Genomic DNA, 27,115 nt, shown 5'->3' with positions numbered 1-27,115 from the left:
ATTTCATAATCATGAAATGCTGCTATGGCAAGTAATGTTCGGATGGATTTCAGCATGGTTACAGGTGAAAAGGTCTCCTGATAGTCAATGCCTTCGCGTTGACTATACCCTTTCGCTACTAGCCTTGCCTTATAGGTCTCTACCTTTCCATCCGAACCTATCTTTCTTTTGTAGATCCATTTGCATCCAATAGGTACAATACCTTCTGGTGGATCCATTAAAGTCCAGACTTGGTTGGAATGCATGGAGTCTAACTCTGACTTCATAGCTTCCAACCATTTCTCGGAATCGATATCTGATATCGCCTCGTTGTAGGTTTTGGGATCCTCTATGTGTTCCCTATCTCCCATGAGGAACATTTTCTTAGTATCCTCTTCAAGCATACCTAAGTATCTATCAGGAGGATGGGAGACCCTACTAGATATGTGAGGTGGAGGAACAACGTGTACTGGCTTTGTATGAATGGGTTCTATAGGATTATGGTCCTAGCCTCTAGCTTGTCTGCCTGTAGTCGTTTGACATGGGCCGGACATCCCCAAATCTTGAGATGGCCAAGACTTGGTTTCTTACCATGCCATATCTCATACGGTGTGGTAGGAACGGATTTAGAGGAAACTCTATTCAGTAGATATACTGCGGTAAGTAAGGCATCTCCCCAAAGAAACATAGGTAAATCAGTGAAGCTCATCATGGATCGGACCATATCCAATAGAGTCTGATTTCTCCTTTCTCACACCCCGTTGAGTTGAGGTGTACCCAGAGGAGTCCATTGTGAGACTATTGCATTCTCCTTGAGATAATCCCGGAATTCCCCACTAAGGTATTCTCCTCCTCGATCTGATCGAAGAGCCTTAAGAGATTTTCCAGTTTGTTTTTCTACTTCATTTCTGAACTCTTTGAACTTTTCAAAAGATTCAGATTTGTGTCTCATAAGATACACATACCCATACTGTGAATAATCATCGGTAAAGGTAATGAAGTACGAATAACGACCTCTGGCTTTCACATCGAATGGGGCACACACATCTGTGTGTACCAGGGTAAGTATTTCAGTGGTCCTCTCCCCATATCCTACAAAAGGTAATCTAGCCATTTTTTGTTGAAGACAGTACTCACAAACTGGATATGACTCGGAAGTCAATGAGCCGAGAAGCCCATCTTTATCTATTTTGTTCATTCTGTCCTCTCCAATATGGCCAAGCCTGAGGTGCCACAAATATTTTTGGTTTATCTCATCCCTGGATCTCTTGGATCCTTTGGCACTCACTTCTTGCTCAGACACATTTACAGATACATCCATATGTAAATGATAGAGACTGTCAATCATAAAACCACGTGCTTCTATTTTATTTCTGAAATAAATAGAACAGCAGTCTTTGTCAAATGTAAAAATATGACCTTCCTGTGCTAGACATGAAACAGAAATCGAATTTCTGCTAGCGACAGGTACATAATAACAGTCTCTAAATAATAAACTAAAACCAGACGGTAATCACAGAGGGTAGGTGCCCACAGCCACAGCAGCAACTTTTACCCCGTTGCCAACCCGAAGGGTTATCGCACCTTTCGCCAGCCTTCTACTTTTCTTTAGACCCTGTATGGTAGTGCGCAAATGAGCACTAGAACCAGAATCTATAATCCAACTCGAAGTAGAGGAAACCGTAAGGTTAGTTTCAATCACAAGCAAGTCTAACATACCTTCTGAAGGTGTGTCTGCCTTCTTGTTCTTCAGGCTCTCGAAAGGGATTGAAGGATCAGATCTACTTGCAATTTCTTGTGCATGTTCATACTGAGCTTCTCAAGCTCCTCTAGGTCCTTGATCATAGTCAGACCGTGATTATGGACAGACTGCCTCTCGCGCATCTTTGCCTTGAAGAGTCTCTTGGACACTTCAAAACGAGTTGTGCGACTCTGCTCACCATATAACTCTTGTAGGTGTGTCAGTATATCCCTAGCAGTCTTCATATTCTCATGCTGGCATTGGAGTTCATTGGATGTGGATGCCATGATGTAGCACTTGACCCTAATGTCATCGTCTGTCCACTTTTCATGCTTCGCACGCTGATCAGTGGTCGGACGTGCTGGTAATGTGGGGATATCATTGTCGAGCACATAGCCTATTTTTTCGCAACTCAGAACAATTTTGAGATTTCTAAGCCAGTCTCTATAATTAGTACCGGTCAGTCTGTTGGTCTCAAGAATATGGGTCAAAGGGTTTGAGGCTGACATTATGATGTGCAGAGAGTAAAGATTCTAGTTAGACTTTTGTACTTGATCCTAATTTGTTCTAGGATCTTTTAGAACAAGTGTACCTCCCACTATTTTCTCGAATTCCTCACACTCTCCTGGTAGGAAAATGGAAATCCTACACGACTAGGGTTTCTAGTGGGTACTACGGTCCCACCGATTTACATGCCACCTCACCTAACAGTTATTGGTGATACATGAATGGATAAGTGTACAACTCTTGTACAATGCTTCTCAAGCATGTTGCAGTGCTCCTTGGTCTCTAAGTCATGAAGACCTCACCTAACAGTTATTGGTCCCATTCCTTAGTTAAGTCAGACCCACCGTATAACCGTAGGAATAAAGTCGTCATTGGATCCTCACTTAACAGTTATTGGTCCCCAACCCCACCTTTACCCCTACAACATCTCATGTCTATAGAGAGGTCCAGCCCCCCGATGCAACTTGCCCACTGTGTCCAGCCGAGACAAGTCAACATCAGAAAGACCTTAGCAGCTCTACTACGGTGGAAGACCTATGGACTTAATATTGGTTAATCATGTCTTAGTGTTTGCAACTTGAGCTCTTCATAAGAGGTAATCGAACAATTGGTCAGGTAAGCAGGTGGGAGGCTTCCCTTACTCAGAGAGTAGGGTCCTAATTAAGTAACCACCTTTCATGCTTTTCTAGACACCAATTAGATCAATTAATCTAATATGACTCGCTCATGTTGGTTCATTCTCGACTTGATTGAGGAGGTTTTAGTTTAGGTCTCATTTGGATTGGTCTATTAGTTTGCATCACATGTAAACCTATCTACCCCGCTCACATTCGCATCATATGCAAATAGCACATCACAGGCAGTTATAATTGCAGCAATAAATAAAACTAAACTTTAAATAGGTGATGATCATGGATTCTAATTAGGTCATATTACAAGCACATGCACGTCAATCGATTAACTGGTCTTCAACTCTTGAATTAGTCCCGAGCCTTCTTCATTCGATCCCTGATCAACTCTTGATCCAATCGCCATCAACCGCTCACATTCGCCGTTCATCTCATGTACTATCTTTGACTTGATCGTTGACGTACATCAGATCACAGAAATACAACCAGATATATAATAATAAATTACATCCCCTTTTAGGAGGCACGCAGGCCTCTCAAAATATCAAATAAGATGCATGCAAACATCTAAAAAATTAGCAGATCACATCGCAGGTCTTTACAATTTATACCAAAAGGGTTTGAATCCAATGATCATCACCACATGCAACAATTATAATTTTTAGATCTGAAATCTAATTGATCATCTTATGACATGGGTTGCTGATCATGCTAAACATGATTCTAAACTTTGTAATCCCATTAACAATGCAATTAGAATTATCAATTTATTACATAAAAATCAGCATGCAAAATCAGCAATCCTGAAAAATTTTGCATGCAGAAAATTTCAGCACACATAACCTTTTAAATTTCAGATCTAACATGCCTGTTTATAATTAATTCTAACCTTAATCTACGAAGCCTAAGCTCTGATACCACTGTTGGGAACCCTCCCATGCCGTAGAAAATTAAAAAAATTTCAGATGCAGCAGATGAGGCATGCACGGGATCGACGTTCATCCTATGAACGTTGAAATCGTTCGTAGATAGATTAGAATTAAAAACTTTTAAACTAATTATGAAGATCAGATCTTCACCTTGTGCGGATAGATGATCACCGCAAACTGATGATCGTGGTTTTGAAAGAAGGCTCGCTTGAAGCCGTACACGCGTCCGGCCTCTACGGGTATCCACACGAAGCAGAGGACCGATCAAAGCTTCCTTGTCTCCCCGGGGTGCTAGCTCCCTTGCAGAGACTACTTTAGATGGTTGATTTCCTCCCTTTCTTTCAACTCTTGAATGTGCTTGGGAGGAGGAAGAAGAAGGAGGGATCTTGAAGAAGAACCAAAGCACTTTGCAGCCCTTTTCTTTTCCTTGCGTTGGATGAAGCAAAGGAGGAGGGAGGAGGCCGCCAAGCTTCTTTCTTTTCCTCTTCTTGCTTGCAGCTGAACCAAGGAAAGGGGAGAGGGAGGCGTACGGCCACAAGGAGGAGGACTTCTATTAAATGCCCTAGGTGCTTCCCATACCCCTTTATAAAGCAAGTGGGAAAGGGGAGAGGGAGGCGTACGGCCACAAGGAGGAGGACTTCTATTAAATGCCCTAGGTGCTTCCCATACCCCTTTATAAAGCAAGTGGAGCTCCTAACTTTTAGGAGCTCCATGATTGATTTCCAAGAGGGGCGCCGGCCCCTCTTGTCTTGCCGCACCAAAGAAGAGAAGGAGGAGGGGGCGTACGACCCTCCTCTTAGTTAGCCCTAGTTCTCCTCCAAGGAGGATTAGGGGGCCTCCTAATGGCTAAGTCCTAATCTAATTAGGCTTAGTCTAAGGGTGAACCAATTGGGTTTAATCTAGGTAAGTCCTAATCCAATTAGAACTCAATGAATCATGACTCAATTGAAACCTTCAATCCTAATCTAATTAGAAGTCATCTAGATTCATTAGATTAATAATTAATTTGGGACTTAAGAAATCCTAATCCAATTAGGACTTATTTAATTTTAGTCCTAATCCAATTAGGACTCTGATTTGAATCCGAAGTTCTAATCCAATTAGGACTTCTAGGAATCCTATTCTAAGTAGGAATCCAAATTGAATTCAAAATCCTAATCCAATTAGGATTGTAGGAATTCTACTCCAAGTAGGACTCCCAGTTCTAATCCAATTAGGACTTTAGGAATCCTACTCTAAGTAGGATTTGTTTTTAAAGTCCAATTAATCAATTCCCATTGTTCCTTCTTCTACTGATTATCAATCGAATTGATTACTCGTGATTCATAATCACTTTTCAACCATCGGATTGGTCAATACCTCTAGTGTGTATGACCCCATAGGTTCTATTCTGACTGGTAGTGAGATATATTGTGATCTCTATTACAATATCATTAAAAACTCCTTTCAATGGGTTGGAACAGTTCCAACTTAACTCATTAGGATTTATCGATCATCAAGATATTCCCTATGAGTCTCACCATCCACCAGTGACACCTAGTAGCATGTAGTGGCTATCCAGCAGAATGGAATGATGAACCTCTAGGTACAGTTATCGTATGATACAGTCCTACTATCGTAGATCCCTACAGGACGGAGGTCAAGGACAACTCATCAAACCCCATCGTCTGCCATATGTCAAGATTTATTCGACTTAAGTTCGAGAGTGGAAAACTCTTTCTCCACTATGCATACTGCCCCGGCCGAGGTCTTACGAACTCAGTCTTATAAATCACATAGGATCTCTCCTTATCTACCAAGATCGATAGATTCCATATAGGTGCATACCTTACTCCTACAGTGAACCTACTGCAGCCAATCTACACTGCATTGACCCATATGTCTAGAGACCATGTATGCGTGCAGTCAAACTACAATAACCTCACTGTGAGTAGCCGAAGCACCGCAGGTCAAAGAACCAGTCACACTACTGCAACATCAAGCAAGTCACTGACGAGTAGATAGACATCCAAGTGACTTCTTATCTTGGTCACGCTCAGTACCCTTGTTTTTTAACAAGCACCTGCACTATTACTTCAGTGTCGTCACACCGTGGACTAGAGTCTCGTCCATCCACAAGGAAAGCAATGTGTGCACGGATCTCATCGGATCGATTACCGTCCTCGTGATGATCCATTGATCAGAAGCATTTTAGAAATTAATCACCAATGATGCATGGCTCAAATTCTTAACTCTTAAGAATATGCATCATCATCTTATTAATTCTTGGACAATTTATAGACACATAAACAATATGAATGAAAAAAATACCTTTTATTTATTCAATAATAAATAGTCAAATACAAAATTATGTCCTAGAATTAACAATGTGTCAGCCAGATTGACTTCTACGGCATACATCTAACAACCTTTTACACCGACGACCCCTTTCCCTCAATGTCTGAATGCACCTTCTCCCTTTGGCATGAAAGGAACTTCGTTGGAAGAAATAATGGAGGTTTTTAAACAAGTCAAAATCAACCTCCCTCTCCTTGATGCCATAAAACAAGTACCATCCTATGCCAAATTTCTCAAAGACCTTTGTACCTAAAAACGAAAATCTAGGACACATGTGCCTAAAAAGGTCTTTTTAACTGAACAAGTGAGCTCCATCCTTCAGCACAAAATTCCTCCTAAATTCAAAGATCATGGTGCTCCCACCATCCTTGTATCGTAGGAGATAATCTTATTGATCAGGCACTCTTAGATTTAGGAGCCAGTGTTAATATTCTTCCTTACTTAGTTTATGAGAAATTTGGACTAGGTGAATTGAAGCTTACTTCGGTGTGCCTACAATTGACTAATAGATCTGTAAAAATACCACGAGGAACAATTGAAGACGTCCTAGTCAAGGTAGATAAATTTTATTTTTCAGTCGATTTTATCGTTTTTGATATGGAACCTGTGCCTAATCTTAAGAAACAGATCCCTATGATTCTAGATCGTCCCTTTTTAGCGACAGCCAATGCGAGTATAAATTGTAGAACTGGGGTGATGAATATATCTTTTGGAAATATGAAGGTCAAGTTAAATATATTTCGTGCCTCTGATCAACCCGCAAAGGAAGTTGAGTGCTTCCTAATAGACAAAATGGACGATCTTGTAGAAAAAACTCTTTCCTATATTTTCATAAGTGCTAAATAATGCATAAACTAATATCTTATTCATAGCACTTATCATTATTTTAATTCAAATATTTTGTAAATTCAACTAAAAAATTGTGTTACCTTCACCATTGCATTTTAATAAATTATTAAAGGTAATTCAAGTTTTACTTATTTACTGATTGAGTCTAATGTATGCAGGTTGAGTCAAGTTCATTAGGGATTATTCCTGGACCTAAACCACATGCACCCCGCAAATCAAGACCCTCTGATTCAGTCACCTAATTTTCTTTTCATATGATCCAATTCTCCTATTTTAATCTCAAAAACAATATAATCCCTTCAATTATTTGTCTCTTAGATCTCAAAGCATATCATCATATTTGCATGAATCCCAAAGCTCCATCCACTCCTCCACTTTTCTCTACCAAACAACCCGCTCTCATCCTAGCTTCGAACTTCATCCTCCCGAATCCAAAACTTCGTCATCTCCCAAGCGTATCACTCTTATCGTCTCCACGTTCCAACGCCTCCCCATCGTATCTTCATCACGAGTTCATCTTCCCAACGTCTCTCTCTCAACTTCTCTTCACCCCACGTTCCCTTCATTCCGCGTCAACATCCCAACGTCCCATACGCCCAAATTTTCTTCTTCGCACATCCCGTTCGAAACAGCATCAACATCTAAAATCCCACCTTTCACGTGATTCTTCCCGAGCTTCCCAGCCACATGAACCTCTTCCCAGCCAAAGGAAATCACACGCTCATCCCCGGATCCCAGCATTCGGATTGATCCCAGCTCACGGTTCAAAGCAACCGTATCATTCTTCCTCTCAAACGCCAGCATCCGAGTATCTCAACAACCAACTCATCTTCATCTCCCCTTCATTCCGTTCAGCATCTATCAAATCTTAGCATTCGGATGAATCCCCTGCATCCCGGAACCAAGTTTTCTTTGCATTCAGCCGAGATCCCAACATCCCAGCTCCACATCACAGCCATATCCCTCCTGCGAATCAAGCAAGTTTCTTCCACTAGATCCCACGTTCATCCCGTTCGGATTGGAGATAAACTCAAATCACATCTTCCGGCTTGATTCCATGGAGTCATCCTCATCCCGTAAACAACCAAACTATCCTCCCCTGTTTCGGAAACAGAACACAGATCTTCTCTCAGCCGTGCACATCCATTCTGGGTTCAACTCCATCCACGGATGAGTTCTCTCCCCTGTTTCAAGTTCCACGTCCTCAATCGAACCCAGCAATCTCCCAGCCGTCTTCTAGATTAATCCCAGCCAACTGAAAATCAAAGTCATCCTTATCCCCTCCTTCTGAATAGAACCAAAATCCTTTCAATGTTCGTGATGAAGCTTCCCATGGATCACTTTCTTCCGCTAATTCCATGCGCTCCCAGGTATCCCAACTTCCGAGATCCTCTCACGTCCACGTTTCAGCGTCCAAGATATTCAGCCGCGTCGCCTCTGCGTTGAAGCCACATCACCAATATTTCGGATCACATCCATCCTCAACCGTGAGCCACCGTTCCAGCATCCACATCATCCTCTGCATCCTTATCCTTGATTCGAAAGAGGGGAGGAAAGAGAAGTGGGCAGTCTATTTAAGGAGTCAGACGTGAAGACTAAGGCATTCATTCACCACCGGGAGGGGTTCCACATATCTTCACAATCTCCTTAGAGGCTAAGTCCCCACCGGGAGAAGAAGAGCTCGGGGTCACAGGTGAAATTCCCACGGAAGAAGATGAAATAACAGGAGAGAGAAGAGTTTGGGTTTTTTTGGGAATGCCTTCTCAAAAGAAAGAAAAAAAAATGAAGTGCTGAGGCAGAGGAAGCCGATCGTGATAGAAATGGGAGCCTGCTGCTGTGCTACTGTTGCCGTCCATCACTGCATGGAAGCTTAAGCTCTTCTTTAGGGCTGGATGCAGCCCTAACAAAAGGATAAGAAATTTGTATTTATTTATTTTTTTTATTTATATTCTTGGGGTTGTATGAACTTATTGTTTTTAATGAATATCTTCTTTTATTTCATGCTTAATTTCTGTGATTTTAAATGTGAAGTTTATACAACTGTTCTTCATGATCACTAAGTAAATATAAGATAGTCCATGCTTAGGGAAGATGCGATGTGCTGCCACCTTAGATTAGGGTAGACATTTCATGCCAACTGAAGATAGATTATGCCTAAATTACTTTTGTGAATTTCTATTCGAATGCTTATTAGGCTTGTAGCCAATTTGCATGTTAATCCAAGAATGAATTAAAATATAAATAACCCTTGTTCCGATGTTAGTGGTAATTCCTTGCCCTAGGTTTCCTCCAACTGATATCCTTTTAATTACATTTTCTTTTATTAAATTTCTTAGTTTAATTTTCTTCACATACTTTTCCTTTTAAATATTTTTATTTTTAAAGAAAACAATGTTAGATGTATGCCCTAGAGCCAATCTGGCTGATACATTGTTATTTCTAGGGACATAATTTTGTACTTGACCATTTATTATTGAATAAATAAAAGGCATCTTTTCATTCATATTATTTATGTGTCTATGAATCGTCCAAGAAATTAATAAGATGATGATACATATTCTCAAGAGTTGAGAATTTGAGCTATGTATCATTGGTGATTAATTTCTAAATGCTCCTGATTAATGGATCATCACGAGGACGGTGATCGATCCGATCAGTGCACAGATCACTTTCCTTCTGGATGGACGAGACTTGAGTCCACAGTGTAGGGACACTGAAGTGATAGTGCAGGTGCTTGTTAGAGAACAAGGGTACTGAGCGTGACCAAGACAAGAAGTCACTTGGATGTCTATCCACTCGTCAGTGACTTGCTTGATGTTGCAGTAGTGTGACTGGTCCTTTGACCTGCGGTGCTTCGGCTACTCACAGTGAGGTTATTGTAGTTTGACTGCACACATACATGGTCTCTAGCCATATGGGTCCATGCAGTGTAGATTGGCTGCAGTAAGTTCACTGTAGGAGTAGGGTATGCACCTATAAGGAATCTATCGACCTTGATAAAAGAGGAGTGATCCTATGTGATTTGTTAGACTGAGTTCTAAGACCTTGGCCAGGGCAGTAATATAAAGTGGAAAAAGAGTTTTTCACTATCGAACTCAAGTCGAATAAATCTTGACATATGATAGACGATGGGGTTTGACGAGTTGTCCATGACCTCCGTCCTGTAGGGATCCACGATAGTAGGACTGTATCACACGTTAACTGCACCTAGAGGTTCATCATTCTATTCTACTGGGTAGCCACTACATGCTGCTAGGTGTCACTGGTGGATGGTGGGACTCACAGGGATTATCTCGATGATCGATAAACCCTAATGAGTTGAGTTGGAATCGTTCCAACCCATTGAAAGGAGTTTTCAATGATATAGTGATAGAGATCACAATATATCTCACTACCAGTCAGAGTAGAACCTATGGGGTCACACACACTAGAAGTATTGACCGATCCGATGGTTGAAAAGTGATTATGAATCACGAGTAATCAATTCGATTGATAAGAAGTTGAAGAAGGAAAGGAAATTAATTAATTGGACTTGAAACAAGAGTCCTACTTCGAGTAGGATTCCTAGAGTCCTAATTGGATTAGGACTGGAAATCCTAGTTGGAGTAGGACTGGGATTCCTACTTGGAATAGGATTCCTGCAATCCTAATGAGATTAGGAGTTTTGAATCAAAATTGGATTCCTACTTGGAGTAGGATTCCTAGAGTCCTAATCGGATTAGGACTTCGGATTCAAATAAGAGTCCTAATTGGATTAGGACTAAAATTAAATATGTCCTAATTTGGATTAGGGTTTCTTAAATCACAATTAATTATTAATCTAATGAATCAATAAGACTCCTAATTGGATTAGGATTGAAGAGTTCAATTGAGTCAAAATTGATTTAAGTTCTAATTGGATTAGGACTTACCTAGATTGGATCCTAATTGGTTCACCCTTGGGCTAAGCCTAATTGGATTAGGGCTTGACCACATTAGGGCATTTCAAACCCTACTTAATATGGATTAGGGTTTACCATGAGGAGGGGAATATGCCTCTCCCTTTTCCATGTGGAGAAGGGAGAAGAGAAAGGTAATTACTCTAGGGCTCCTAGATTGTAGGAGCCCTAGATGGCTATAAAAGAGGGCAAGGGGGCTGACGCCCTAATGCATTGAAACCCTCTCCCTCTTGTGCCGTGGCCACCCTCTCCCTTCCCTTGGTTCAGCCGCCAACAAGAAGAAGAAAAGAAGAGAGCCTTGTCCGCCTCCTCTTCCTCCAATCCTTCTTCCAACGCAGGGAAAAGAAAGAAGGCTGCAGGGGCTGTGTTCTTCTTCCTTGGTTGCTTCTTCCTCTTCCTCCTCTCAAGCACAATCAAGGGTTGATTGAAAGAGAGGAGATCAGCCATCAAAAGAAGTCTTTGCAAGGGAGCTAGCACCCCGGGAAGACGAGAAAGCTTTGATCGGTCCTCTGCTTCGTGTGGATACCCGTAGAGGCCGGACGTTTGAACGGCTTCAAACGAACCTTCATCCTAAAACCACGAACTTCAGTTTGCGGTGATCATCTACCCGCACAAGGTGAAGATCTGATCTTCTAAATGTTTTAAAAGTTTTTAATTCTTGCCTAACTACGAACGGTTCATGAAACAACGTTCATGCGATGAACGTCGATCCCGCACATACCTCTTCCGCTGCCATCTGATTTTTTTTGAAATATCAGCGGCATGGGCGGGTTCCCAACAGTGGTATCAGAGCCTAGGATTCGTAGATTAAGGTAAGAATTAATTATCTAAAGGCTTATTAGATCTGAAAATTGAATGATCATGCATGCTGAAAATTTCTGCATGCAGATTTTTCAGAGGTGCTGATTTTTGCATGCTGATTTTTATGTGATAAAATGATGATTCTAATTACGTTGTTAATGAGATTACAAAGTTTAGAATCATAATTAGCATGATCAGCAACCTATGTCATGATATAATCAGTTAGTTTTCAGATCTGAAAATTATAATTGTTGCATATGGTGATGATCATAGGATTCAAACCCTTTTGGTATCAAATGTAATGACCTGCGATGTGATCTGCGATGTCATGTAATTTTTCAGATGCTTGCATGCATCTTATTTGATGTTTTGAGAGGACTGCGTGCCTCCTAAAAGGGAGATGTAATTTATTTTTATTTTTATTTTATATCTGGTTGTATTTCTGTGATGTGATGTACGTCAACGATCAAGTCGAAGATGATGCATGAGATGAGCAGGGCTCTAAGCGGTTGATGGCGATTGGATCAAGTGTTGGTCAAGGATCGAATCAAGGAGGCTTGGAACCAATTCAAGAGTTGAAGACCAGTTGATCGATTGACGTGCATGTGCTTGTAATATGACCTAGCTAGAATCCATGATCATCACCTATTTAAAGTTTAGCTTTAATTATTGCTGCGATTATAACTGCCTGCAATGTGCCGTTTGCATGTGATGTGAATGAGAGTCGGGTAGATAGGTTTACATGTGATGTAGCAAACCCAATTGAGACCTAAATCAAAACTTCCTCAATCAAGTCGAGAGTGAACCGACATGAGCAAGTCATATTAGATTAATTGATCTAATTGGTGTCTAGGAAAGCATGAAAGGTGGTTACTTAATTAGGACCTTACTCTCTGAGTAAGGGGAGCCTCCCACCTGCTTACCTGGCCAATTGTTCGATTACCTCTTATGAAGAGCTCAAGTTGCAAACACTAAGACCTGATTAAACCAATATTAAGTCAATAGGTCTTCCACTGTAGTAGAGCTGCTAAGGTCTTTCTGATGTTGATTTGTCTCGGCTGGACACAGTGGTCAAGTTGCATCGGGGGGCTGGACCTCTCTATAGACATGAGATGTTGTAGGGTAAAGGTGGGGTTGGGCACCAATAACTGTTAGGTGAGGACCCAATGACGACTTTATTCCTACGGTTATACGGTGGGTCTGACTTAACTAAGCGATGGGACCAATAACTGTTAGGTGAGGTTTTCATGGCTTAGAGACCAAGTTACACTGCAACATGCTTGAGAAGCATTGTACAAGAGTTGTACATTCATCAATCTATGTGTCACCAATAACTGTTAGGTGAGGTGGCATGTAAATCGGTGGGACCGCAGTACCCACTAGAAATCCTAGTCTTGTGGGATTTCCGTTTTCCTACCAGGAGAGTGTGAGGAATTCGAGAAAATAGTGGGAGTTACATTTGTTCTAAAAGACCTTAGAACAAATTAGGATCAAGTACAAAAGTCTAACTAGAATCTTTACTCTCTGAGGATTATAATGTCAGTTTCTAGACTTTTAACTCATATCCTATAGAACAAATGTTTGACCAAACCCAATTATAAAGACTGGCTCCGCAAATTTTAAAATAGTTTTGAATTATGAGAAATTAGGGTATGTGCTAGACCATGGAATCCCCGTGTTACCAATCTATCCGATCACTGATCAGCGTAAGACGCATGTTAAGTGAACGAACAATGACAATAAAGTTAGGTGCTGCACAATGGCATCCATGTCCAATACATTACAATGCCAGCATGAGAATATGAAGACTGTCAGGGACATATTAAAACACCTGCAAGAGTTGTATGGTGATCAGAGTCACGCAGCTCGGTTTGAAGTGTCCAAGAGGCTCTTCAAAGCCAAGATGCACAATGGGCAGTCTGTCCATGATCATGGTTTGACCATGATAAAGGACCTAGAGAAGCTTGAGAAGCTTGGCATGACCATGCACAAGGAATTGCAAACGGATTTGATCCCGCAATCGCTTCCAGCTTCATATGAATAGTTTATAGTAAACTACCATATGAACAAGGTTGTATGCACTAAAATAGAATTGTTAAATAAATTGGTAACTACCTTAGGGACCTTGAAGAAGTTCAAGGGGCATCGTTTTCGCTGTCAAGTTGGTTTCTACTTTCAAGAGAGAGTCTATTTGGAAGAAGAAGAAGCCTGCGAAAAAGCAGAAGACTAAGAAAACACCAAGTAAGGAAGTTCCAAGAAAAAGGCCAATTGCAAGAAAAAGTGTTTCCATTGCATCAAAGACGGCCATTGGAAGAGGAACTGTCCTACATACATGGGAAGCATAAAGAACATGAAGGGTGACAGACCTTCAGAAGGTTTGTCAGATATGCTCAGGATACTTAGGGACTGTTACCTATTGCTAGCAGAAATTTGATTTCTGTATTTTATTTAGCACAGAAAGTTTTTTATTTATTTGAAAATTAAATTGATTCAACATGGTTTTAAGATTGACAGTCTCTATCACATATGGATGTATCTGTGAATATATCTGAGCAAACAGTGAATACCATAGGATCTAATAGATCCAAAAAATGAGATAAATCTAAAGTATTTATGGCACCTCAGGCTTGGCCATATAGGAGAAGACAGAATAAACAAATTGGAGAAACATGAGCTTTTGGGCTCATTGACTTCCGAGTCATATTTGATTTGTGAATTCTGCCTTCAAGGAAAGATGGCCAAGTTATCCTTTGTAGGACACAGGGAGGTCCACTGAAATACTTATCCTAGTACATACTGATGTGTGTGGCCCATTCGATGTGCAGGCTAGGGGTTATAATTTTTTACTTCATTTACCAATGATTACTCACGGTATGGATATGTGTATGAGACACAAATATGAAACTTTTGAAAGGTTCAAAAAGCTTAGATATGAAGTAGAAAAATAAGCACAAAAACTCATTAAGGTTCTTCGATCAGATCGAGGAAGTGAATACTTTAATGAAGAGTTCCGTGATTATCTCAAGGAGAATGGTATAGTTTCATAATGGACTCCTCCTGGAACACCTCAGCTCAATGGAGTGTCAGAGAGGAGGAATCGGACCCTATTGGATATGGTCCAGTCCATGATGAGCTTCACTGATTTACCCTTGTTTCTTTAGATAGATGCCCTATTTTCAGCTATTTACTTGTTGAATAAAGTTCCCTCTAAAGTCCATTCCTACCGCACCATATAAGATATGACATGGTAAGAAACCAAGTCTGGGTCATCTCAAGATTTGGGGATGTCCGGCCCACGTCAAGAGACTACAGGCGGACAAACTAGAGGCTAGGACCATAAGTGCTCGTTTTATAGGATATCCTAAAGAGTCATTAGGATACAATTTTTACATCTCAGAGGATCACAATGTGTTTGTGAGCCGTCATGCCATCTTCTTGGAAAACCAGTTTATCCTTGATAAAGGCAGTGGAAGAAAAATTGAGCTTGAAGAGAAAGTCTCTGAAAAGCAACGAGTCATGGATCCTATTGAACCCATTCATACAGAGCCAGTACACGATGTCCCTCGACCACCTCGTAGATCTAGTAGGGTCTCCCATCCTTCCGATAGATACTTAGGTATACTAGAAGAGGATACCGAGGAAATGTTCCTAGTGGGAGATAGGGATCACATACAGGATCCCAAAACCTACAACGAGGCGATATCTGATATCGATTCGGAGAAGTGGCTGGAAGCCATGAAGTCAGAGTTAGACTCCATGCATTCCAACCAAGTCTGGACCTTAGTAGACCCACCAGAAGGTATTGTACCTATTGGATGCAAATGGATCTACAAAAGAAAATAGGTTCGGATGGAAAGGTAGAGACCTATAAGGCAAGGCTTGTGGCGAAAGGGTATAGTCAGCGCGAAGGCATTGCCTATCAGGAGACTTTTTCACCTGTAGCCATGCTAAAATCCATCCGAACATTGCTTGCCATTGCTGCATTTCATGATTATGAAATCTGGCAGATGGATGTGAAAACTGCTTTCCTGAATGGATATCTTGATGAAGATATCTATATGGAACAGCCTTTGGGTTTCACTTCCAGTGATGGAGATCACAAGGTCTGCAAGCTGCAAAGGTCCATCTATGGACTCAAGCAAGCATCTCGGAGTTGGAACACTCGTTTCGATGATGCAATCAAAATGTTTGATTTCATGAAAAACGAAGAGGAACCGTGTGTTTACAAAAAGGTTAGTAGGAGCGCTATCGTATTTCTCATACTGTACGTGGACGACATCCTACTGATAGGGAATGATATTCCCATGCTAACCTCGGTCAAGGTCTGGTTGTCAAAAGATTTCTCCATGAAAGACCTTGGGGAAGCATCCTATATTTTGGGAATAAAGGTCTATAGAGATAGATCTAAAAGGATGCTTGGCCTTTCACAGAAGATGTACATAGAGGAGGTGCTGAAGAGGTTCAGCATGGAAAACTCCAAGAGGGGTCTCTTACCCCTTAGGCATGGAATTCATCTCTCCAAGAAGATGTGCCCCAACACATCTGAAGAGATTCAACGCATGAGCAAGATTTCCTATGCATTGGCAATAGGAAGCCTCATGTATGCCATGCTATGTACACGACCTGATATAGCTCTTGCTGTGAGTGTCACAAGCAGATATCAGTCGAATCCAGGTGAAGAATACTGGACAGCTGTGAAGAATATTCTTAAGTACTTAAGAAGAACTAAAGATTTATTTTTGGTTTTTGGAGGATCATCAGAGTTAAAGGTAGAAGGGTACACAGATTCAGACTTCATGACTGATGTCGATGACAGGAAGTCAACATCTGGATATGTGTTCTTGTGCAATGGTGGTACGGTGAATTGGAAGAGTTCTAAACAACCGATCATTGCTGATTCTACTATGGAAGCTGAATACATCGCCGCCTCTGAAGTTGCTAAGGAAGGCTTCTGGTTCAAAAAATTCATTGCAGAGTTGGACGTGATGACATCAGATGCCATAACACTCTACTGCGATAATAATGGCGCCATAGCCCTTGCTAAGGAGCCAAGGTCTCATCAGAAGTCTAAGCATATAGAGCGGCGCTTCCATCTCATACGCGACTATGTTGAGAAGAAATATGTAAAGGTGCAGAGAGTAGACTCCGCGGATAACGTGGCAGACCCGTTCACTAAGCAGCTAAGTCAGCAAAAGACTGAAGCCCACCTTGAGAAGATGGGGCTTAGAGATATGACTGATTGGCTTTAGTGCAAGTGGGAGATTGTTAGATATATGCCCTAGAAGCCAATCTGGCTGACACATTGTTATTTCTAGGGACATAATTTTGTACTTGACCATTTATTATTGAATAAATAAAAGGCATCTTTTCATTCATATTATTTATGTGTCTATGAATCGTCCAAAAAATTAATAAGATGATGATACATATTCTCAAGAGTTGAGAATTTGAGCCATGTATCATTGGTGATTAATTTCTAAATGCTCCTGATTAATGGATCATCACGAGGACGGTGATCGATCCGATCAGTGCACAGATCACTTTCCTTCTGGATGGATGAGACTTGAGTCCACAGTGTAGGGACACTGAAGTGATAGTGCAGGTGCTTGTTAGAGAACAAGGGTACTGAGCGTGACCAAGACAAGAAGTCACTTGGATGTCTATCCACTCGTCAGTGACTTGCTTGATGTTGCAGTAGTGTGACTGGTCCTTTGACCTGCGGTGCTTCGGCTACTCACAGTGAGGTTATTGTAGTTTGACTGCACACATACATGGTCTCTAGCCATATGGGTCCATGCAGTGTAGATTGGCTGCAGTAAGTTCACTGTAGGAGTAGGGTATGCACCTATAAGGAATCTATCGACCTTGATAAAAGAGGAGTGATCCTATGTGATTTGTTAGACTGAGTTCTAAGACCTTGGCCAGGGCAGTAATATAAAGTGGAAAAAGAGTTTTTCACTATCGAACTCAAGTCGAATAAATCTTGACATATGATAGACGATGGGGTTTGACGAGTTGTCCATGACCTCCGTCCTGTAGGGATCCACGATAGTAGGACTGTATCACACGTTAACTGCACCTAGAGGTTCATCATTCTATTCTACTGGGTAGCCACTACATGCTGCTAGGTGTCACTGGTGGATGGTGGGACTCACAGGGATTATCTCGATGATCGATAAACCCTAATGAGTTGAGTTGGAATCGTTCCAACCCATTGAAAGGAGTTTTCAATGATATAGTGATAGAGATCACAATATATCTCACTACCAGTCAGAATAGAACCTATGGGGTCACACACACTAGAAGTATTGACCGATCCGATGGTTGAAAAGTGATTATGAATCACGAGTAATCAATTCGATTGATAAGAAGTTGAAGAAGGAAAGGAAATTAATTAATTGGACTTGAAACAAGAGTCCTACTTCGAGTAGGATTCCTAGAGTCCTAATTGGATTAGGACTGGGAATCCTAGTTGGAGTAGGACTGGGATTCCTACTTGGAATAGGATTCCTGCAATCCTAATGAGATTAGGAGTTTTGAATCAAAATTGGATTCCTACTTGGAGTAGGATTCCTAGAGTCCTAATCGGATTAGGACTTCGGATTCAAATAAGAGTCCTAATTGGATTAGGACTAAAATTAAATATGTCCTAATTTGGATTAGGGTTTCTTAAATCACAATTAATTATTAATCTAATGAATCAATAAGACTCCTAATTGGATTAGGATTGAAGAGTTCAATTGAGTCAAAATTGATTTAAGTTCTAATTGGATTAGGACTTACCTAGATTGGATCCTAATTGGTTCACCCTTGGGCTAAGCCTAATTGGATTAGGGCTTGACCACATTAGGGCATTTCAAACCCTACTTAATATGGATTAGGGTTTACCATGAGGAGGGGAATATGCCTCTCCCTTTTCCATGTGGAGAAGGGAGAAGAGAAAGGTAATTACTCTAGGGCTCCTAGATTGTAGGAGCCCTAGATGGCTATAAAAGAGGGCAAGGGGGCTGACGCCCTAATGCATTGAAACCCTCTCCCTCTTGTGCCGTGGCCACCCTCTCCCTTCCCTTGGTTCAGCCGCCAACAAGAAGAAGAAAAGAAGAGAGCCTTGTCCGCCTCCTCTTCCTCCAATCCTTCTTCCAACGCAGGGAAAAGAAAGAAGGCTGCAGGGGCTGTGTTCTTCTTCCTTGGTTGCTTCTTCCTCTTCCTCCTCTCAAGCACAATCAAGGGTTGATTGAAAGAGAGGAGATCAGCCATCAAAAGAAGTCTTTGCAAGGGAGCTAGCACCCCGGGAAGACGAGAAAGCTTTGATCGGTCCTCTGCTTCGTGTGGATACCCGTAGAGGCCGGACATTTGAACGGCTTCAAACGAACCTTCATCCTAAAACCACGAACTTCAGTTTGCGGTGATCATCTACCCGCACAAGGTGAAGATCTGATCTTCTAAATGTTTTAAAAGTTTTTAATTCTTGCCTAACTATGAACGGTTCATGAAACAACGTTCATGCGATGAACGTCGATCCCGCACATGCCTCTTCCGCTGCCATCTGATTTTTTTTGAAATATCTGCGGCATGGGCGGGTTCCCAACAAACAACTGTACCCCAATGCCTGTGGATCGATATCCATAATCACTATCCTACTAGATACGTGCTATTGCGTGGTCTTTAAAATTGACTATCATATTTTGGCAGATGACCCTCTGAAAACATGCTTGGCCCATTTTAACTTTGCTATAGACAAGGCCATAGAGGCTGTCAACTCCGTGCCCGACAATCCGTCTCCCACAAATTTTCTTCCTTGGAGAACTCGGCATGAACCTGGCATGATTTGATAAGGGTGCGCTGCGTCTGGCTGAAGACGTTAAACTTAGCGCTTGTTGGGAGGCAACCCAATTTTTGTAGGTTATTTTGGCATTTTTTTATTGCATTAACAGGATCAGTCATATTACTGATGCAACTACGGTAAAATGCTTCTATCCTTCATATGCATCATATCTTTGTTCAAACTAAATAATAATAATAATAAAATAATAATATAATATTATAAAAAAATATTAAGGACAATGTCTGATCTAGATTGGGGGTATGGGGTTGGAATTTTTGATTTGTCTTTCAAAAACAAAACAAAACAAAACAAAACAAAAAAACAAACAAACCTAGTTTCTATGCTTTAGTGCTGAAATGATAAACATACGAAGTATATAAAATCTAAAAAAGCCCAATGATCAGTTAGAAGTAATACAATTTGAGTTCTTTTTATTAAAGTTCTTTTAGCGAGTTGTAAGATAATTTTTACTTTGAAATTTCACAACACACATGGCCTGCACTTCTAAGGGTTAGGTTCATGATAAGTGTTAAATAATGCATAAATTAATATCTTATTCATAGCACTTATCATTATTTTAATTTATATATTTTGTGAATTTAACTAAAAAAAATGTGTTACCTTCATCATTGCATTTGAATAAATTATTAAAGGTAATTCAAATTTTACTTATTTATTTGCTGATTAAGCTTAATGAATGCAGGACGAGTCAAACTTATTTGGGATGAACCCTGAACCCAAATCTATTGAGCTCAAACTCCCCTGTTCACTCCTTGCTAAGTCCATCCCACGTCATCATGCAAGTCCCTTTCATTCCAAAGTATCTTCCACGTAATCCACCCGATACTCAAAATAGAGCTCATTCCCAACTGTCCACGTCATCATACAAGCTTGCATTCCATCCTCCCCCGCGTCCAAACAAAATCCCCTGCTCCCAGCTCAAATCATCTTATTACGGCTCAAACTGTCCGCATGAATCCGACTCCATCGCCCAGCTCATTTCATCCACATTATTCCCTTAAGACAGAACTCGTCTTCCGATGAGAATAAAATCCCATCATCCACGGCTTAATCTCATGAAATTCCCAACGTCCAAATGCATCCTCCCCTGCTTCATCCTTATCTTCTAGCAACCGCCCTCTTCTTCCGAACCAACCCAACTTCCCTCGGAATCACATCCACATTGATCACCTTCCAATTCTTCCGCTAGATCCCACGTTTGATCCCAGCTACATCCACTCGCATCAGCCATATCCACCGTTCCCAAGCTTCATCCCAACGGCATCACCACCTTCCTCTTGTTCTGGACTCCTTCCGTTCACAAACAAAATCCCAGCTCATATCACCTTGTCACAGCTCATCTCCCCTCCTCTTCGCTCGTAGGATAAACTCAAATCCCAGCTTCTTCCTGATTGATCCCAACATCCCAAGCTCTTCGAGCTTCCTCCCGTGTCCCATGAACGAAGCTAAGGCCGTTCCGTCCGCGATCCAAGGATCAGCTCCCAATTCCCCTGTTCCGAGTTCATCTTTTCAACCATGAACCAAATCCCAACATCCCAACAGCTTCCGGATCACTTCACAACCATTCCCAAGCTTCCTTTCTTCTGGATTGAATCCAGTATCCACTGATAGCTTCAAATCCCAGTGAATCCTATATTCCCAGAATTTCTTCCAACCGGGAACATCATCCGAACCTTATCATCCCCTGCTTCAAGATCAGCTCAAATCCTCCACACCAGCCGCATCCAAGATCCTCTCCGTGTTGAAGAAGCACCGATTCCTTCCATCGCCCACGGATGACAACCAGCAAGCTCAAATCAACTTCCGGATCAACTCCATCCAGCAACGTAACCAAGGATCAAGGAACAGAGCTTCACAGATCACTCCAGCGTCCGTGAGATCCTTCCAACGTCTTCCGCGTCCGGATTTCCCGCGGCCCCAAAAAAAATTCCCTCAGCTTCATCCAGCGTCGATCTATCCTTATCCTCCCATTCGAATCGAAAACAGAGGGGAGAGAGGGAGAATCCGCAGCCTATAAAAGGCCCAAGCGTGAAACAAGGGAGGGCAGCGGGGACGGCTTGGGGGAGTTTGATTCCATATATATTTTTATCAAGTCCCACGAGAAATAAAAAAAAAAAAGGAAGAAGAGTTTCTTGAGTACTTTGGGAATGATTTCCCAAAAGAAGAGATGACGATGTGCTGAGAGAAAGCTGACGGGAGGAAGGAGGGAAGGCCAATCATTATGAAGTCCCACTACTGTGCCACTGCTGCTGTCGCCCACAACTCCATGGAAGCTTGATCTCCTCACTAGGGCTGGATGCAGCCCTAACGAAGGGCCAAGGGTTTTATATTTTAATTTTTTTATTCTTGGAGTTGTATGAACTTATTGTTTTTAATGAATATTTTATTTCATCTCATATTTAATTTCTGTGATTTTAAATATGAAGTTTATACAACTGCTCTTCATGATCATTGAAGTAAAAATAAGATAGTTCATGCTTAAGGAAGATGCGATGTGCTACCACCTTAGATTAGGGTAGACATTTCATGCTAACTAAAGATGGACTATGCCTAAATTACTTTTGTGAAATTTTATTCGAATGCTTTTTAGGCTTGTAGCCAATTTGCATGTTAATCCAAGAATAAATTAAAATACAAATAACCCTTGTTCCGATGTTAGTGGTAAATTCCTTGCCCTAGGTTCTCCTAAATTGATATCCCTTTAATTGCATTTTTTTTATTAAATTGCTTAGTTTAATAGTCTTTACAAATTCATCCTTTTAAATATTTGTATTTTTAAGAAAACAACTATACCCCAATCCCTGTGGATCGATACCCGTAATCACTATCCTACTAGATACGTGCTATTGCGTGGTCTTTAAAGTTGACTATCAATTTTTGGCGCCGTTGCCGGAGATTGCTAGCATAGTTGTTTTTCTTTTCATAAATTTTTTTTTAAAAAAATAAAAATAAAATAATAATAATAATAATATATATCTAAAATAAAATAAAAATATTTTCTATTTTTGTTACTTTACTTATCCCCTTTTTCTCTCTTACTAATTTTTGGGGTTTTTCTTTTTGTATGATTTGATTAGGAATCGAAGAGAGCATCTGGGACAATCAAAAAGAGAACTGCTGGAAAAGGAAGGCTGTAGAGGTTTGCTTTAAAATAAAAAAAAATTGCTGGAAAAATTTTCTTTGGTAACATCTGAACCTTTCTTATTTAAATTGATTCCCAATTAGCCTGAAATATTGTAGTGATTGTTTGATTTTAATTTCAGTAAAAGTGTGAATGCATGCTTGATATAGATACACCAATTAATCCACACATAGTAAGGGCAATCACCCCAACAAGATAAGAACTGGATTTCATCACCAGATTCTTGCCCAAATTAGGTGAACTAATTCGCACATAGCTATCACTTTAATTAAAATTAATTAGACGTTGGCCCCTAGGGACATTCGAGCTCAATAGGACGAAGATCACCGAAAGTTGCACCAATTTCGCTCTGTGGCTCAGTTGATGTCTAGGCAAGCTTTGTCCCAAGGGAGACAGTTCATCTGTTCGAGGCAAGTGGTTTTTAAGTGGGACTTTTGCAACGCATCGTGACCCCCCCACTTACCTGGGAGCTTACTTGGTCAACTCAGTTCATTAGACCGGATTGGAGGCTTAGGTGCCCTCTTCAAATCAGTTAGGAGCTGTCTAGTGATTTTAGGGCAAACATAAGGATTTGAAGTCTTTTTCTTTTAATGCATGCTTGACCGCACTTGACTGATTAGAAAAGCATTAGTGTATGCTAGGGTGTCGTTCCAGATCTCCTGAATTAGTACCTTTTGATTCTGAAATAGAGCATTCTATTAGGGCCCTTTGAGCCGAAATCCGTACCTATAGAACCATAGGATCGACACCACTTGTCGAGATGGCTGAAGAGCAACCCAAACTGTTAAAGAAGTACTTCACTCATTCCATTTATACCACACCATCTTGTATTCGACTACCTGATACCACGGCTACTGTGCAGTTTGAAATTAAGTCTAGTGTCATCCAAATGCTTCCCTCTTTTTATGGACTTAACAATGAAGACCCATATAAACATTTGGATGAGTTCCTTGAGATCTGCACTACTGTCAAAATTCAGAACTTCACTGATGATGCTCTGAAACTTAGGCTGTTTCCTTTTTCCCTTAAGGATAGAGTTAAACAATGGCTCCATTCATTAGAAGCCAATTCTATTCTCTCTTGGGCTCAAATGCAACATGAATTTCTAAAGAAATATTTTCCCATAGGAAGAACAAACCAATTTAGGCGTGCTATCACGAGCTTCTCCCAATCTGATGGGGAAGAATTTCATGAAACTTGGAAAAAATTTAGAGATTTACTCCGAAAATGCTCGCATCATCAAATACCCAAATGGCAACTAGCGCAATGCTTTTATGACGAGTTGTCTGAACGAAATCGTCAAATGGTTGATGCTTCTTGCGGGGGAACTTTCATGCTTAAGAGTGAGCATGAGGCATGGCAGATATTTGAAAATCTTAATGAAAATTCTCTCCACCATGCCTCCTCCGCTCGTCAAGCACCCCCGAATTCTCAAAGAAAAGGGACCATATATGAAGTTAGCCAGCCCATAGGTCTATCTGACAAAGTAGATGCACTATCCCGCAAATTGGACCAGCTAATGTCTAAAGAACAGCTTCCGAACTTTCCCCAAGCACAAGTGTGTGCTCTCTGTTCTAGTCCGTCTCATACTGTTTTTGAGTGCCCTTCGGCAGCACAATTCCCTGAATTTGTGCAAGAGCAAGTAAATGCTGCCCAAACACAGTCCCGACTGGCTAATGATCCATATTCTAACACTTATAACCCGGGATGGCGCAACCATCCAAACTTCTCTTGGAAGCAGCAGACTTCCTATACTTTCCAAACTTATTCCCAAAACTTTCAACCATTCCAGAATGTTCATCCGAACCGTCCTCCTACTCACTATTCACAATTTCAACATGTCCCTCCTCCAGCATCCCAAAGAGATATGGCTTTTGAGCAAAAAGTTTTGACTGCCCATCAAGGACTCGAAGCCAATACACAATTGTTGCACTCCCATACCCAGTCTATTGCCAAATTATAAACCCAGCTAGGGCAGCTAGCGAGTGCACTAAATAAAAGAGAGAAAGGCAAGCTTCCAAGCTAACCAGTGAGTAACCCAAGAGGGCAGTACATGGCTCAAGAGACTCACCCGAATGATGTTCACCATGAACAAGCTAATGCCATGACTACCTTAAGAAGCGGACGCGTAGTGGACAATAAGGTTGGAGAAAAAGAACATAAGGAAAATGAAGATAGGAGTATGACTATGCCTAAAGAGATCCCAAACTCCTCTAGGTCGCCATCGAACCCAGTATCGACCACACCTTTTACACCGAAGGCCCCTTTTCCTCAATGTCTGAAAGCACCTTCTCCCTTTGGCATGAAAGGAACTTCATTGGAAGAAATAATGGAGGTATTCAAACAAGTCAAAATCAACCTCCCTCTCCTTGATGCCATAAAACAAGTTTCATCGTATGCCAAATTTCTCAAAGACCTTTGTACCTAGAAACGAAAATCTAGGACACATGTGCCTAAAAAGGTCTTCCTAACTGAACAAGTGAGCTCCATCCTCCAACACAAAACCCCTCCTAAGTTCAAGGATCCTGGTGCACCTACCATCTCTTGTGTGGTAGGAGATAATTCGATTGATCGTGCACTATTAGATTTAGGGGCAAGTGTTAATCTTCTTCCTTATTCAGTCTGTGAGAAGTTCGGATTAGGTGAACTAAAGCCTACTTTGGTGTCCCTGCAATTGGCTGATCGATCTGTCAAAATACCACGAGGAACAATTGAAGATGTCCTAGTTAAGATAGATAAATTTTATTTTCTAGTTGATTTTATCGTCCTTGATATGGAACCTGTGCCGAACCTTAAGAAACAGATCCCTATGATTCTCGATCGTCCCTTCCTAGCTACAGCCAATGCATGTATTAACTGTAAAACTGGGGTGATGGATATATTTTTGGACACATGAAAGTTAAACTAAATGTATTCCATGCCTCTGATCAACCTGCAAGGGAAGATGAGTGCTTCCTAGTTGACAAAATGGACAATCTTGTAGAAGAAGCCCTTCCCTATATTCTGGCAGATGACCCTTTGGAAGCATGTTTAGCCCATTTTGACATTGATAATTTTGATTTAAATAAGACCATAGAAGACGTCAATGTCCTACTTGACAATCCGTCTCCCACAAATTCTCATCCTTGGCGTATCCGATATGAACCTCTTCCTACCTTTTCTAGTACGCCACAGTGCCCTTCCATCGAGTCCCCTCCCAAACTTGAGTTAAAACCACTTTCCGTAACCCTTAAGTATGCTTTTCTAGAAACCGAAGATACCCTACCTGTAATTGAGGATGATAGTGTTATTTTGATGATTAACAAGCAATTATCTAGAGTATGTTATAAGTTAAATCGATACTTCATTTATAAGTCTATTACTCTCAGTATATTTGGATAAATTGATATAGATGCATTTCATTGTTTATTTGAATGAATCTAACCTTGAGATGCAGCAAAGTGTGGATTGAGTCGACCCAAAGGATGATTGGGTCGACCCCGGCACATCAAGAAAGCATTTGGCACACTTCTGCAAAAATGGCACAAATGAACAGTGAGTTGGGTCGACCCAAGGAAAGCATGAGTCGACCCAAACATCAAGATCCTCAAAACAAGACAGAAAAATGGTTCTCTGGATTTACTGAGAGGGTCGACCCAAGAAGTAGTTGAGTCGACCCAAGCTTGAGTCGACCCAAACCCTGAGAGGGTCGACCCAAAGGCAAGACAGAATAGAAGACAGAAAAGGTTCTCTGGAAACCCTGTTAGGGTCGACCCAAGAAGAAGTTGAGTCGACCCAACTGAACCTTGAGTCGACCCAAAGAAAGGTTGGGTCGACCCAAGTGAAGAGGCTGAATTTCAAGTTTCTGTGGATTCTGAGAGGGTCGACCCAAGTGAAAGTTGGGTCGACCCAAGGACAGGTTGAGCCGACCCAAGCACGGGCAGAAGCATAACGGCTAGTTGTGCAGAAGTGCTTTTTGGACTCCCAACGGCTATAAACGGCTAGTTTCTTCAATCCAACGGTCAGGAAGGACTATTTGGAGGTTGGAGAAGTATTTAAGAGGGAGTATTCATCAGAGGAAGCAAGCTTTGGAAAATACATCAAGTGCATTCAAGAGAGAACCCTAGCAAGGCAAGCTTCATCCAAGTGCTTCATTCAAGAATCAAAAGAAAGTGGTTGAGCAGATTCAAAGAGTCATCAAGAGCTCCATCCACCCTTGAAGAGTGAAGCATCCTTGACAAAGAAGAGAGAAGTCACATCAAGCGATAAATATTCTCTAAACTCTTCTTTGTAGATTATATTGTTATATTTGCTCATCTAGGAGTTTAAATCTTCTTCCTTTGTTTATTAAACTACTTGTAAAGGTTGGTTGGTTAGCCCGCAAAACCAACGGAATAGGTTGATTGGTGAACCCGGAAAACCAATTGTAAAGGTTCGT

This window comes from Phoenix dactylifera, unplaced genomic scaffold (assembly GCF_009389715.1).
Source record: "Phoenix dactylifera cultivar Barhee BC4 unplaced genomic scaffold, palm_55x_up_171113_PBpolish2nd_filt_p 000403F, whole genome shotgun sequence".
Classification (NCBI taxonomy): domain Eukaryota; kingdom Viridiplantae; phylum Streptophyta; class Magnoliopsida; order Arecales; family Arecaceae; genus Phoenix; species Phoenix dactylifera.
This window is presented reverse-complemented; position numbering follows the sequence as displayed.